Genomic DNA, 17,023 nt, shown 5'->3' on the forward strand with positions numbered 1-17,023 from the left:
GTAGGAGGTATTGCAAGAGGGTGGTAGGATAGGATAGGAGCAACAACAACAAAAAGGAAATTAACTTAAACAGAATGATTCCATTGATTTTAGTTCAATTGATGTTGAATTAAAATGTTGTAACAAACAAAATAATACAGCAGTAGCATCAGGAGTGGTTAAAAAAAAATCTATAATCGTCTGTAACAGAGAGGCTTAAAAAAACTTGAAATGTACATACTAAAAAAAAAAAATATACAAAATGCCGACAATAGTTTAAAGTCAAATACCGGAAACCCACAAACATAAACACAAATACCAACTTAAACACAAACACAAACAACAAAACAAACGGAACAATGAACAATTATGAAAACAAGTACACATGTCTGGTGTATGTTAAAGTTCTGTTGAGTTTTACTCGTTTTATTTTTCATTATTATTTATTTGTTGTTATTGTAAATATGCATACCAACATACCTATAGAGGCTGGCTGAAAAGTGTTTTCATTTAACTGATACTCTTCTAAATATCCAAAATTCCATACAAAGTTGTTTTTACAATGATTATAATATGTATGAACCGGATACTTTTTTACTTTGAAAAATCATGATTCTTAGGTCAAAGCTCCAACAAAGTTTATTCTGTTATATTCTAAAAGACCTACATATACCGAATATCAAGATCGCTTTTGAAGTGATCTCAACATGGATCTACAGATCGTTGGGTCATGTATTATCAAGATGATACACGATCTTCTTGTAACAAAAGCAAAACACATACAATTTTGTGAAAATGAGCGAATTCACTTAATTGTGAATAAATTCGAAAATAATACAGCTATTTTTATGACCGATATCTCATTTTGTTTCTATTATACGTGACTTTGCGATTGAGCAATAAATCTGAACAATTTTTGTTGTTTTCGAATTTTCATGATTTTTTTAAAACCAAAAAATTGCTATTTTCCCGTAAAAAATATAATTTTTGCTTCAATTTGTTATAATAATTCCGAAACTACTGAGCCCATAGAAACGCAATATATAAATGGATTAAAGGTCAAATTTCTAAGTTTATTTGAATAACATTGGACTAAACATTTTTGAGTTATCATTATTATGTGGTGAAAAGTCTAACAAAATTTATAATTTTATTTAATTTTTTTTTAAAAAACTCTATCCATATAATTGGAAACTTTTACCACTTTTGTACTTAGGTAGCCATGATGCATCAAATCTATACAGTGGTTAGTCAAGCCTTTTTTTGCTGTTGACCTGTGTTATTTTTATAAAATTTCCTCGATTATTTGAACAAATAACGAGTAAAACTGATTGTATTATTTTATATAAATAATATCATATAAATGTAAAAATATTATTCAGTTACCTGCGGGAAATTTGTGTTAATTTTTTTTAAACGAACTAGTCTCGTGATATGTTAAATCTGGTAAAAATATATTAATAAAGTTGTATGACCAGTATTAAAGTATCAAAAACAGAACAAATGCTTTTGGTCAGTTCCGTGACATATCACAGAGTGCTTAAAAGGTGTCAAGTTACCCCTCCTAGGACATCGCTATGTTAAAGTGACAGGTCCCCTTCATATAAAGCGTTTGAACTAGAACTGGTCCCTATAACTTTGGAACTAGTCACGTTAAAAGTTTTGTGTTAGTTCCTGTTCCCCTAGGATTAATATTTTCAATCAGAAAATTTATAACAACACTGTCCAACAAATTGAGACTTTTTGATTGGAACAATAGCGACCCTCATTTTTGTAGAATAAACTTATAGTCGAGCTGGTCTTAATTTTTTTTTACTGTGGGTCAAAGTTTTATCTTTTTGATCGAAGGGGGCATTATACTAAAGGGTTCCCCTATAGAGAGGAGATAGAGGGTTGAGATCTTCAACCAAAATTATCCTCATAAAGTTCCACGATATAACTCTGACAATAACAATTCTCTCAGACATTAACTTACAACATTTTTTTCAGTTAGTATAATGATCCCGTCGCACAGTGCGGCCAAAGGCACCTTTGTCCGGCCAAAAGTCGAAAAGTGTACAAAATTATCCACAAATTTGTATATGGGGGTTTTTGGGGTCGCTGATTACGAATCCGTTATCAGAATTAGCAAATTCAAAATGATCGACCTAATATGGCGTCATTTCATACGAACAAAAATTAAATGAATTTGCTAATTGATTAAAAGTTTTTGTTTTGATATTTTTAGGGTATATAATTGAAAATTTATTAAAAATTAAAAAATTTACAATTGTGAAATTCAATATGGCGATGTTAGAGAGCATTCAACAAATACATGAATACGTATTTGTGTATTTTATGTTATTTCATGTAAATTAAACCGTACCACCTTACAAGCAAAAAAAAGTGCCGTAAACCGTCTAGTAAGTATTTTTGCAAGGTAGTTATAAAAAAAAAATGTATTTTTTTCCCGAACGTAGGGCAACTTGCAAATACGTGCAACTGAATTTTTTGTTTAACAAATTAAAAATAAAAAATAGTCATATCACTTACTAACAATTTACTATTTAGAAATTTATATTCAGATTTTTATTTTACTACCTTCAGCTGCAGAATCCATTTTGTTTCGTTTGATTTGCTTGATTACAAAAACTTTGACACGTGTTTAACGGAACTGAACTTATGAAGGGCATTTGAGGCAAGGGACATTACTATGATAATTTGTTGTCTCCTAGAGCATTTCTTTAAACAACCCAATGACAAAAAACCCCCAACTAAAAACTTGTTTTTTCGCCTTTTGGCCGGACAAAGGTGCCTTTGGTCGCACTGTGCGTCGATCAAAACGTTAAAACTTTGACCCACTGTAAATAAAATTTCAGACCAGCTGGACTATAAGTTTATTCTACAAATTTAATCTACCCAACATGCCCTTTGAGAATTATAGTGTTGCTATTCTGTTCCAAAAATGCTGTTGGACAGTGTAAATTCTTTGTTAACAATGAATAAAATCACAAAATTAATAATATATACATAGATGTAAATAATAATAATAATAATAAATAAGAGCATTTTAATTACATAAATTCTAGTTAAATATTTTATGAAATAATTGTTGATTTAAAGGCCATCGATTCCAAAGTATTTTAAAGTTTGTATAAGGTTTTCAGTAATTTTTTAAGTTATTTGCCTTAATTATTAATTGGAAAATCATTTGAACTCTATTGCAGATGCATTAACCATCCCAGGTCTTTCGTTTCTAAGTTAGGTTTCATAATGTTCTGATATTGGTGTATTAATTCATGGTTGATTTGAAAATGAGTGTAGAATGTCGTTTCTAATAAAATGTTCAATGCACTATGTGTCAAAAAGCCAAAATTGCTTTTGGACACTTAGTCCATTTTCAAAAAAGATATCAATCTATATTCTCATAGCACTTTTCACAAATACCATTTTAAAAACTTTTTCGTAACTTCACAAAAAACTTTACTAATAAAAACACGAAATTTTACACATAATATAAACATTTATTAAAATATTTTAAGTTGTATTTTAAGTACACACCTCCGGTATTGTAATTCATTTTGGTAAAATCTTAGTCATTACCAATTTTATTAAAAAAATCACTTTTTCCCTAATGCAATTTGTTTTACTTTTTTCAGATTGAAAACTCTATTAAAAAAATGTAAACTTCCATAGTTGTTTATTTATAAACTGAGTGGCCAATTTCGACGACATAAATTCTGAAAAGCGAAAGTTGAACATTTGAATTTTTGCCGCAAAAATTGGAAATGGGCACATAGTGCAATGTAGGAATACAATTTTAAACTTTTGGTATTTATATATGTTTAAAAATACATTTATTCGATTAATCAACAATTACTGTTCGAATAATATTTTATTCTAACTTCAAACTCACCATACATTTAGAACTCATGTCATCAGAGATCAATGACATCTGTAGAAGCTGCCGAAACCCTGTGATGATGAGATGATAATATGTTGTTGGAACATCGGTCTTTTAGCAATCTTTCTGTACTAAGTAAGCATTGGAAAGCAGTTAAATTCCTTAAAACCTTTTTAGATTGTCATCATACATAGAAATTTAAATATAAATATATACATATATCTGTCTATACACTAATACTGGGGCAAAGTATGTATGTAATATTATTTAAATACATTTTTTTGCTTTTTAATATTTAAATGCTTTTTTAAATCCGTTAGTTGCGCGTGACATAGTAATTAAATTTAATCAAATTAACAAAATCTATCTCACACACATAAAGTCCAGCAAACACCCATAAATTGGTCGTTGGTCTAGGAAGAGTGTAGGATGAATGATGTACTAGTATGAAAACATTTACATGACCATGCTAATAATATTACAGACACACATGTTGTTATACTGTGAGAGAAAATGAGGAGAGGACTGAACATGCTTATTAACATTATATTAGTATTGCGTGTTGACACCAACCAACATAAATTTTAAAACATGTGCATGAACAAATGATTAGCAACAGGGATGCTCAAACTACTTGCATATATATTCAAATTGTTAAAATATTTTTTACATTGCCAAAGCAGTCGATCATTCATTTCATCGATCGACACACTGGTGGCTAACCAGGGTGGCAAACACCCTGTCGATCGTGGCTGGTGGATTCATTTTAATCCAATTTTGGAAACATTGTTTTAATATATTTTAATATAATATTTATTTTTATAGATATCCAACTCGCATCCCACTAAGCGACCAATTAGGTCTTCAAGGAAAATATCTAAGCTTTCTTTTTAGAGAAAAAGGGACCATTTGGAAAAAATAGTCCAAAAAGTATTTGATTTCGAAATTTCATCCCGATCCACAGTGTCAGATATCATTGTTTTAGCGGGATTTAATTAAAATAAAAACCCCTATTTTTTTAAAAAAAAAAGTATTGAATACATTAAACAAAAAAACCGGTTTTAACAAAAATATGTTTTAAAACAAAAAATGTGAACGTATCAGACAGTGAGATATTTTATTGACATTAAACATTTTTAATAGTTCTTGCTCAAAATAATCAATGTTTGAATACTTTGAATTTTGTTGTTTTTTGACATTTTTTAAAATTCTTTTTGAATATTAGACTACAATATTTTTACTAAGTAACAGTTTCATTGCATTTTAAAATAAGGCCAGCTAAATTTGTTTGGCAGTGATATTCAAGACGTCCATTTTAGGTAAGATTTTTTTTAAGATTAAGTTTTCAATAGAAAAAAAGTTACAGAGTTCCGTTGAGTTCAGTGAAATGTTTTTACCAACCTTTCTATTTCTAGAAACAAAAAAGTCTACCTCAATTCACCCCCTGAAAATTTTGACCCATAAAAGCATCATGACCAAAATGTTGTTCGTAATGAAATTTTCGAAATTTGGATTTCAAAAAAGGAAAATGACATGATTATACTGGAAACGACAAAGTTGTAGACTTTTGTTTAAGAATTTTAGAAAGTCCATAAAGTCTGGGAGTCGTTGCTGTTGATTTTCGTAAGTGGGCCTCCCATGGCAGCTATGACCAATTATGGACCGATCGTAATAAAATTTGGTGAAATGACTTTTGCATATATGTATATAACATATTTATATTAAATTTTATTGTAATACCGATATTTTTAATAGATTTATACCAGTTAGTGATTTTTGGAAGTGTGCCTTATATGGGAGCTGTGGCTAATTATGGACCGACCGTCATAAAATTTGGTGGTGCGATTTCGGCTTATATAAAACTTATTTGTGCTGAATTTGATTTGGATATCTACTATATATAATTAATATATTTATGAGAGTTTAACTATTTTCAGATAGAACAATCGTATGGGGGCTAGGAGAAATAATGACCCGCTTCTAACCAAATTCTATAAGCTTTGTTCTTGGGGCAATATAAAAGCTTGTACCAAATTTTGTCGAATTATCTTGGAAATTGCGACCTGTAGTTTACAAAGTTTATATGGATGAACAGACGGACGGACGGACATCGCTAAATACACTCAGAAAGTGATCCTGATCAGATTGGTATACTCTGAGGTGGATGTTAGGACAATATTTTTGCACATTACAAACATTAGCAAAAATAACCCACTATACCCTCCCCACTATGGTGGTGTATGGTATACATATTAAAATTTTGATTTTAACATTTGCATGGGAGATAGGCGTAATATTGCCACGCCCACCTCCATTTTTTCTCAAAAAATTTATCAAATCGTAGGAAAACTGTGTTTCAAAAATCATTGAATCATCTTTACCCGTTTTTAAAATTCAGACTTTAGTCCCTCTAGATTACTTAAATCTGACACTGTGTAATCGGAAGACATCGATTTCAATAGTTTGGTTCACTTGACATGAAATCTCCCATATATAGATATGTATGTCTATTTGATAAGAAGTTGGGAACTGCTGTATTGTGTAAAGTAAATTATAATTGGAAAAGGGTGTGGAAAAAATCATTTTATTTTATTGTTGTAACGATAAATCGAGAGATTGTTTTTCAAAAGTTTCTAAATTTGAACACTATTGTCATTCTGCTGATTTTGTCCTAGTTAACTTAAGACAAAATATATGTAAAATTCACGGGGATGTAATCAGTTCTTTTTGTGTGAGAACATGACCAACAAAATTTACTGATCTGATGGATTTTAATTAAAAACTTTATTTTTATTTTAAATTTTTGCACTTTTTAAGTTACCTTCTAGTATAAAAGTATTGCAGTAAATATTTTCAGTTAGATACTACTAATAATATTTATTTATTTATGTATGTTTAATATACAGACATACATACTTACACAATAGTATACCTATATATTAACTGAAAGTGTAAGCTAAATTATGGTATTTTTTGGAATAAGTACATTTGAAATTATAAAATGTTGAGGCTAAAATTGCATTTATTTAAGAGCGAGCATGTTCTCGTCTGCATGTAAAATAATTGTGTTAATGTTAAGTACATGTTAAATATAAAAACAAAATAAAAACATTATTTAAATTTTAAAATAATATCAATGTTTTACTACGTGTTATTTCACAGCTATTAGACAAATTTTTCAAATTTCTGTCATGCAACATATTCCAGTAAACCACACAATTAGTTGGCGGCCTGGTCGTGTGTTTGTATATGAGGGAGATTTACAGTCCTTCAGTTATTTAGTTTTTACATTTTTCCATTATAAGTACTCGTAGTTATTGTAAATATTATTTAATTTAGTTTTGATGTTTGACATTTTTGTTGACATTAAATTATTATTTTGTATACGGAAAGCCCCTTGTAGTATATTTTACTATATTTACTTCTAATTAAATTAATAATTGAATGTACGCAATTTAATATGAATGTTTTATAAGGTTTCAAAATGAGTGGTAAATTAATGACACTATAAAACTATTAGGAATATGAAAAGCTTTTTTTTATATTCTCAAAAAGGTTTTCATGTCACCATAATAGGTCGAAACTTAACAGATACACAACCCTTGGAATAACTGATAATAAATTTCATATAAATGAAGTATAAAACAATAGTGTATGAAATTCCCATGAATCGTCCATTTGAATCAAACAAATCAAAGAAAATACACTAAGTAACCATGTTAATATTATTTCCCTCACAAAAGTGCAACAAAACATCGACTTGTAAATGACTTGTGAATTATTAAAGCGGCGAATAAAAGTCCTTGCAACAAAATGCAAAATTGTTACACAAACAACATAACACCTACTGACATTCAATGATGAAATGCTAAAAATGTTGCCAAAAACATGAACTGAATAAAATACTGAATGGAACTACTTTTGTTCACACATGCCCTCGTGCAGGCCGAAACATACAAACAGATTCATGTAGAACTATTCACCAAAAACCAAAAATAAACAAAAAACAAAACAAAAACAAACCAAGTTTAAAAATATAGACAAACAGACAGCAACTTCATTAAATCAACGCGTTGCCAACAAAATATAAATCTTTCTTAACAATAAAGTGATGACGAACGAACAGGAAGAAATCACAAAAAAAAAACGACGACGAAGAAGATGCCATAAAAGAAGGAAAAAGGAAAATATTAAAACAAAACTAAACTAAATCAAGTTAATATTCAAAAGGCAATGAAATCCAGTTTAAAGCATGACAATGCAATACAATGCATTCAAGTAATTCCTCTTTTCTTTCTACTACACTTTGCTCGCATTACTGCAACAACAAAAAGAATTAAAATGGTTGTTGCAAGTGCAGAAAATACAGAGAAAGAAGAAAATCAATGTAAACGAAAATAGTATGAAACATCCGACATACAATGTGACTTGCTCGTATCAGACAAACAATGTTTTGTCAGCAACATATTTTAAGTAGCACCGTTTCTCTCTGCTCCTTCTACTTCAAAACAGAATTTTTTTTATTGTTACAAAAAGAGAACTACAAAGCTTTGTTTGCAATCATTATTGCTTTCTATTGTTTTTGTTTTTTCTTTTATATATGTATGTATATTCACTCCCACAAGTATGAAAAGTGTCTGGCAAAGTTGCCAGTTTTAGGCTTTGTGAAATACTGAAATTGGAACTAGGCATAGTTAAGGCCACAGCAACAGTTTGTAACTGTCACAGTAAGATCATAATTTTGTTGCCGAAATGGAAAATGGGTTCAAAACCGAACTTTTCTTTGCTATATGTAGGAAATTTGCAGAAGACCTCATAGAAAACCATTTGAATTAGGAATTGGTTAGAAAAATCATTCAGAGTATCTACACTGCAATGGTATATCCAATCCGTGTGTTTGGTGGCCTGATCTGGAGAATGTACAAATAACAGAGTTCTATATACATTCACAAGACCATATAAACTGAAGACTTACTATAGTCCTCAGTGATACAATTGTCCAGTGCAGAAAGCCTCTATTGTAGTGCTCTGATGATTCATCTGCTATGTATATGTCAATGTTATGTATTTCACCATATGCAGTGGTCCTTCCAATTCATCAAGACTCTGAACGTGTACCATCTGCAAGTTCTGTGATAACATAAACACATTTTCTTAAGGAAGTCTATATATGACCGGTAATAATTTCCATCCCCACAAGATTCCTCAAAGTGGTGTTATAGGCTTTCGTTTGTTTATATCGTAATGAATTTTTCGTTTGTACTGCACAATGAGGTGGATTTTTGGTAATTGTAATGTTTAATGCTGAAGGTGGAACATAGATCATTCTAGCACGATCATGCCTATACAATGCTATTCCCATCCTGTAATTCTGGGAGTTAGGATTGTCATTAGAACAATCGAGGAAAATATAATGTGTACTTTTATCGAAAAAAATATCGCGAAAAAACAATTTTTTAAAATTTTTTTAACTTGGTATCGATTTTGAGGTAATTCTTTCCATATGATACTAATAAATTTGTTGTTAATTAAAAAATGTATATTTGAAAAAAATCGGGAGAGATTTGAATCAGCTATTTGCAAAAATCCAGACCAAAAACATAAAATTTTAAGTTTTCAATGGCCAATATCTCATAAACTTTAAAAGATAAAATATAGTTACAGAAATTTTTTTTGTAGCTCTCTTCTTGTACATTCTACAAAACATTTAACATAATTTTTTAATATACCCGAAGCCTTGAAGCTCCGCCCCACCTTAGTGCTGAATGTCCAAATTCAAAATTTAAGCTCAGCATTACCTCCTCTATAGTCGTCGGATTTTCATTTTTTTTTTATTTCCCCACTGTGACCCAAAAGCTCTTTTTTAGTTTCTCGCACATCCACGTTATGACATTTTTCAACCATCTTCGGGTGAAGTTTATTGTTAATCTTCTCCATTTGCAAAGATTCATTTTTTCTGCCTTTCTTTCCTTTCGAACAAGCCAAAACTCTTTGCTGTTGAGTGGTCACTTTACTAACCACCTTTTCTATAGTCTTTAAAACTTAGTTTATTAGCATCTATTGCCATTTTGCAAAACTTTGCCTTCATGGTGCTCTGGTTAGATAAATATATTAATTTGAAAATATTGTAAAAATCTGTTTTTTTTTAAGAGACTTTCACGCATTCAATAATAAAAGCAAAAAGTGTTTACTGTTCATCGAATTCAGTGTTATTTTGCTATTTCGGTTGTTTGGTCAGAAAATTTAGTCAAAAATATTCGATTTCAAATAAATTTATACGAAACAAACATTTTTATCATAGTTATTGTTAATGCCAACGGTGGTTAGTAAACTAACCATTTCACTTCACAAAAAACATTGGAATGGGTTTTTTATGTATTGATTTATTTTTTCTTACTTTTTATAATAAACTAATCTTGATTAAAGTAAAAATGCAATTGTTTTGAGTTAACCCTTTAGTGCATATTGTTGTCAATTGTCTGCATTCCAGTTCCACTTAATTTTAGACGAATATAAGCTTGATACTAATGCAGATTCTAATTCAGAAAAATCAAATGGAGTACGAAAAGTTTCAGCTAACGAAATTCTAAATCAAACTTAAGCTAAAGGAAATATAATAAATAAAAATCAACTAAATATTTCATACTTTATAGAAAAATAAAAGTAAAAATCATGCATTTAAGGGTTAAAAGGCTCAATAAAATGTTAGCATATTTAAACAAAAATATAAAATACCAAAAGAAAAGTTTCGTATTAAAAACGGTTAGCTTGACTTTGATTTCATACCCATGGTTTCTTCGGAAAACCTTCTAAGAATTCGTTGTTGATTACGATTTTCAAAACCGCTTGGTCGAGAAAAAAATTTTCCAACTGTGATCTGTGATCACTGGACATTGCATACAACAAATTCATTAGATTAGAGGAAAAGCAAGCCAGTTTCCCTTACTCTGGTATGAAGGCCTTTATCTATATATATAAAAGAGTAGTTTATATTTGTCTGCTATTATATTTGATCAACGAGAATATAAGCACTGTGACCCAAAGGGCCCATTTTATTCTGTCATTTGTTCAACACAAAATGACTAAATTCTTTGGAAAAAATGCCTAAAATTTTTTATTTAAAACACACTTTAATATTGTACAAAACACAAGTTTCTCGTAACAAATCACTTCGTCTGTACGATCCTATATATGGCTCCGATTCAATCCAGGACCTGCAGATTTGTCTAGAATATACATTAAAGATTCCATGAATATGCATCGAGGCTGTTCCTTCCCAGTGTAATCCAGGACAATATTAACTTATTTTGTTTACACAGTTCGTAAAATTACAGATATTATACTAATTTTATCTTAAAATTTGGACCACAAGTGCTCGCTCCATAAGGAACTTTGGAGAAATTGCGTTTCTTAAGATTACAACGGGGCCAGAAGATCTATTGATACGTTCCCAATAAAAACTTGTCTAACCAAGTTATGAATTAAAATAATATTCTGATACTTCACTACTTTCATTTTAGCTTCTAACGACTTGAATAACTCATTAATCGTAAATAAATATGCAGTTGTATATCACATAAAACCGTGTAACAATAATTTGAAAACATGGAAAGTAGAGGCCATTTACATTAACACTTCTTACTCAGTTTTTCTTCTTCGGTATAAAAAAGCCAAGAATGTCAGGAGTGTAATGTAATTATATATTATCAACTTGATTGAAATATAATTGAATGTTTGTCCATATTTTTGATACAGGGGGAAACATATTAAACTTGGAAAAAATATTAAACTTTTTACAGGGTGTGCCCCGATAGACTGGACCATAGTGTGCTGGACTATCAACCTGAGGGTTGCGGGTTCGATTCCCACCAGAAAATCTGGGTGTATCTGCAGACGAGCAAAACGCTTCGAAGTTTATGTTTGTTAAAAAAATAAATCATTATTCGACTACTTCTAAGTAATGTAGACCGTATGTATAAGTCAATGAAAAGTGTGTGTAGTTCAGTCAGTGTATGATTTTTCTGGATTGCTATAAATGTTAGATATAAGCTGTAACACTTATGATCATTCCGCTTTTATGGAGATCCCACAAAATAAGTGACCGCCATTTCCTGACCCTTGGCAATATCCACTTAGCGCTATATTAGAGAATTTTTAATAATATATATAATATACAACGATTTGTATTAAAATCAAACTGGGTCAAAGGCTTTAGAATAGTTATTGATTAAATTTGTAGGTAGGGTGTACAGTCAATTTCAAATGATCGTAATTTTGGTGACTTTATTTTGCCATTATGTTTAGTTATGTGTGTCTTTATTTTCAGGACATTTAGATGAGTAAATGTGTGTATTCAGTTGTTCTCTTTGAAGGATAAAACCAAACAATTTAAGGTTTCAGTTAGAAGACAATAGTACAAATATTCATTCATTCATATACACTTGTACATGCAGACTGACAGACAGACAGACATACGGATAAATTAAACACACACACAATTACAAATTTACATTTTGATGTCGCAATGTACGAGTATGTTTGTCTAAAACATCTAAGCAATGCAATGTTACAAAATGGAAAAAAAATCGTTTCTCTGTACTTTGTAGTGTAAAATAACAATAGATATTGTCTCGCCTTTTTTAAGCATCATAACGTACGAGGCGTTATATATATATATTTTTTTTATTTTTGTTGCTTTTTGTTCTGTTCACACAAAGTTTTTTTTTTTTGCATTTGTTTTATAGTTATTAAGGACAGAGATGCAAAATTTTATAAAATTTTACGTTTTTGGTACCATTTAAAACGAAAAAGTATGGAGATTGTGTTTCTTTTGATTTCCAGAATTTTTATTTACACATCGATGTTTGTCGGGAATTTCTTTATAAGTTTTCTTCTAAAAGTTACAATATTCAGATACGTTTCGATGGCCAAATTTGTTAATAATTCTATTATATCCATAGATGTTTTTGGTTCTAACAACAGACAGTCTGTTGGCAAAGAAGTATTACTATTGAAATAACCGAATTTTTTCACTCAACTCAAGCCACAGCAGAAAAATTTGGTTATTAAGAATGAATCAAATTTAAGGCTCATGCTCTTAAACGAATTATTAAGATGTCTAACATTACATCTTTTAGGGATATTCAAATTTGTTTATCTACATGGTCGAAATTCATAAGTTTTATAATAAAACAATGAATTTATTGATTTCATACAGATTAAAACTACGACTGTCACAATACCGATCAAATGCCACTATTAAATCAGAAACCCTTATAAAGGCTGGACCAACAACCAAATATAGTTATTTTATACTTCTTTTAAAACCCTGGTAAAATTATAAGTCAATTTATTCGAAAACAATTTTCTGGTTTTTGGTTTAATTTAGTGTTAAAAATATCCCGGGAATGAAACGATTTTTTAAATTCCTCCCGGGAAAGAAAAAAGTCCGGGAAATTAGGAACCCTATACTATAGGTGCCCGTCACAATTATATGGTTGATCTGTTTATCTAGAAATACAAACAAACCGAAATATCAAAAATGTAAATTTTGAAATGGAAAATTTATGTTTATATTATTTAATCTAAACACAGCAGAATACTCAAATGAAGCTGGGAAGTAGTTCAATCAGGAGTTCAAGGAACTTCCTGAACACTTATTTTTATAACATTCATTATTAGTCAAGGGTATATATATGTAAGTGTGTCATTCTGTTTGGGTGCCCCGATAGACTGGACGATAGTGTACTGGACTATCAATCTGTGGGTTGCAGGTTCGATTCCCGCCAGAGACTCTGGGTATAGCTGCAGACAATCAAAAAAATTCGCAGTTTGTGTTAGTTTTTTTAAAAAAAAAAAAATATTTTGCTTGCGACCTCATAAAGTATATATATTCTGGATCGTTGGAGATAGCAGAGTCGATATAGCCATGTCCATATGTCCGTATGTGTGTTGAAATCTACGCTCCGAAGCTAGCAAATAACCACATAGCAATAAAATTCATCCAGAGAAAAAATATAGTTGAACATTTTTACAAGCATATTAGTATTATTATAGTCACAGTAATTATTTATATGATTGTGGTAACCATAGTATGGTAAATTTAAGATTCACACACACAGTCAAAATTTCAAGCAAATCTGGTTAGCCGTTTAGACGTCTATAGACTTCAAACCAATAAATATACATACATTCACATTCACTTTTATATATATAGATTCGGCACAGGCGAATATATCACACTTTTACAGTCAAAATTGTCGATAAGTATATGTTTCTACTGATTGAAATTTCGTAACGGTCATCATTTTTCGATACGATAGCTCTTTCGATCACGAATGGGATAATTTGGCCCCTGATATAATAGTGGTACCATGTCTTATATGATCTGTTACAAATTGATTTAAAAAATTAATTGAATTATTTAAATTTGCATGTTTTTTTTTTTATCCAAATCTATCAAAAATGTTTATCACAGCCAAATTCTTATAAGAATTTCAAATATGTTTAATAGGTCAGCAATGTCATGACTTCTATAGGGTTAATGAGTTTAAGTACTTTTCAAATCATGTTAAACTCTGAAAAACTATGTATTTAAAAACTGACAGATTTTCTTACAAATTTTCTATTCGTGTTTCTGGATCAGGTTCTTAAACTTAAAAACGTACATTTTTTTTTTAATTTTTGGTACAATTTTGTAATTTACAAGTCTCATTCCTGTTTAAGGACAAGTGTGTGCGTGTGCAAAAATTATGAGACAGAAAGTAGGCATCAAGACAAGGGAGGTAGTTGAAGTCTGAGTAAGAAAGAGAGGGAGAACGCATTTTTCTTTTGTGCCAAAAAGCTTATGGGTTTCCTTTTTGATTCTTACTCTGCTCTAGAAAATATATACATATTTACATGCACTTGCACAATTGCTTTTATTTACATGTTTTTCTTAGAGTAGGCCGCTAAAGACGGCAAAAAGTACAGAAAACAAAAAGTAATATGAAATAAAGGAAAAAAGAAGTAAAGACAAGTAGACTGTCTTACATATTACGAGGCTAGTCTGGGATGTAGTTAAGACAGAGTGAATTAGAATTGCAGACAATGAAGCTTTATTTGTAAAAATATCAAAGCTTAAAATTCAAAAAAATAAAAAGTGATTTTATATTTTCTTACATTTCCAACTAAAATTGGTTGGTGTTTTTCCAACTCAATATATAAATTGTAAGTGGGTAAAGAAAATACAACTTGCTTTTTGAAATTTCGTCAAAATCAGACAGCGGATACTGGGGTTAGGCGTTAATGGGTTAAAACGCGTTGTTCCCTGTTATAATGGTTAATTTTTACTAAACCTAAACCGTCATCTGTCTATATTATGCACTTTTGTTAGATGTTTAAAGGGTCACCTTTAAATTACCTACACGCAGAGAAAAAAATATAGTTGTACATGTGCAATGGTTGTCACAAACATATACTTATTTACAGTAAAAATATTTACAATCATGTGAATCGTTAATTAACCATATTATGGTTACCACAATCATGTAAATAGTTACTGTGACTATAATATTGGTAAAAAAAAAACTTGTAACAATATTGAAATGGTTACAGTAAACATGCACACCTATATTTTTTTCTGTGTGCACATTCTTCTCTGGTTATCTATTTTAACCTTATTAGTAATTACACTTTTATTTATCACACGACCCTCATTTAGTGCCAGTTTATTTAAAGTCTAAAGCAAAATGTTAAATACGTAAATAGTATTTAAAATGAACACATACATTTCTGCTAAAAATCAATATCCAAACTTCTTAAACAACAAAATATTTTATAGTTATATTTTAACTCTTTCATCATGATTTTGTAATAATCGACTAAACAGACTTTTTAACTAAACTCAGTTGTCATTTCAATGTTATTCATAGATTTGAAATTTCTCAAAATACCCATCTATGCAAATGTGTTTTTTCCGGATTTGATTTGTATGTATATAAATAGAGACATACATGTGTAGCGGTATATATCCATTCTAATATTGTTATTGTTACTATTTCTATTTCAATTGCTTTATTTGTTGTTGTTGCTGTTGCTTCCAAACAGCACGTGTACATCACAAAACAAACAATCAAGTTCACACATTGAATACAACATGTTCATCAAGCTCATCATGATGATGTTACTGGTGATGATGACGATGATGATGTTGGTGGTAACACACATTTTCTAATGCCAAAACATCCGCCAAGATATTTTATTTCTCAACACCGACACATGAGTAAAGTATGCATATTAGGGTGGCCCTTAATAAACGAATGTTGGATTTTGGCCATTCTCACCCCCCAGTTTGGTGAACATTAGTAAAAAAATCATCCTGAAAAAATTTTATGTAAATCGGCTGGGGTTAAGACGTGGCTGGGGTTAAGACAAGAGGAAAAAAATTTAATTTTTTCGGTTTTTGTAAAAATTTTGCCATTAAAAAATTACTTTTGCAATTTAATTTAAAAGAATCGAAATGTGTACGCAATTGTCGTTCAAATCAGACATAAAAAACAGAAATTGGTAAAAAAAATGTTAAATTTATTAAAAATTCGCCAGGCCATTAACGTGTCTCAGGCGACTAGAACAAGAAAGGTAGGAACAAAATTAACATATTTTGATAAATATTAAAATAAAAGCTCATTTTTACTTAAAATATGTCCATATTTACTTGTATATGAGTTTTGTGTCTTCGTAGGATACCGTTAACCTATTCTTAGGTATGAACAAAAAATAAAATTTTTTTAACGGCAGTTTCAAAACTACATATTCAAATTTTTAAAAATTTTGTTAAACAAATTTCAGAATTTTTTGATCATCTCATTGGGATTTATTAAAAATATAATAGGGAATAAAAATGTGAAAAAATTATGAAAATATCTCTTATAGTTTTTCCGTACCTGCGATTGAAAAATTTTGCCTTTGACCTTCACGATTTAAGGGTTAACGTTTTCCGATTTTAGTAAAAGTTTCAAAGTATATTTAGAATTATCTGGACTATAATATTCTGAATAACTTTTACTTAAAATTCATAAGAGTAAGGAAATAGAGCTCATTCGCCAAAAAACCGAAATTTTTCGTAAAAACACTAGATTTTCACCAAAAAAATACAACAAATTTTAATAAAAAGTTTGTTTT

The sequence above is a fragment of the Calliphora vicina genome, chromosome 1, assembly GCF_958450345.1.
Source record: "Calliphora vicina chromosome 1, idCalVici1.1, whole genome shotgun sequence".
NCBI lineage: Eukaryota > Metazoa > Arthropoda > Insecta > Diptera > Calliphoridae > Calliphora > Calliphora vicina.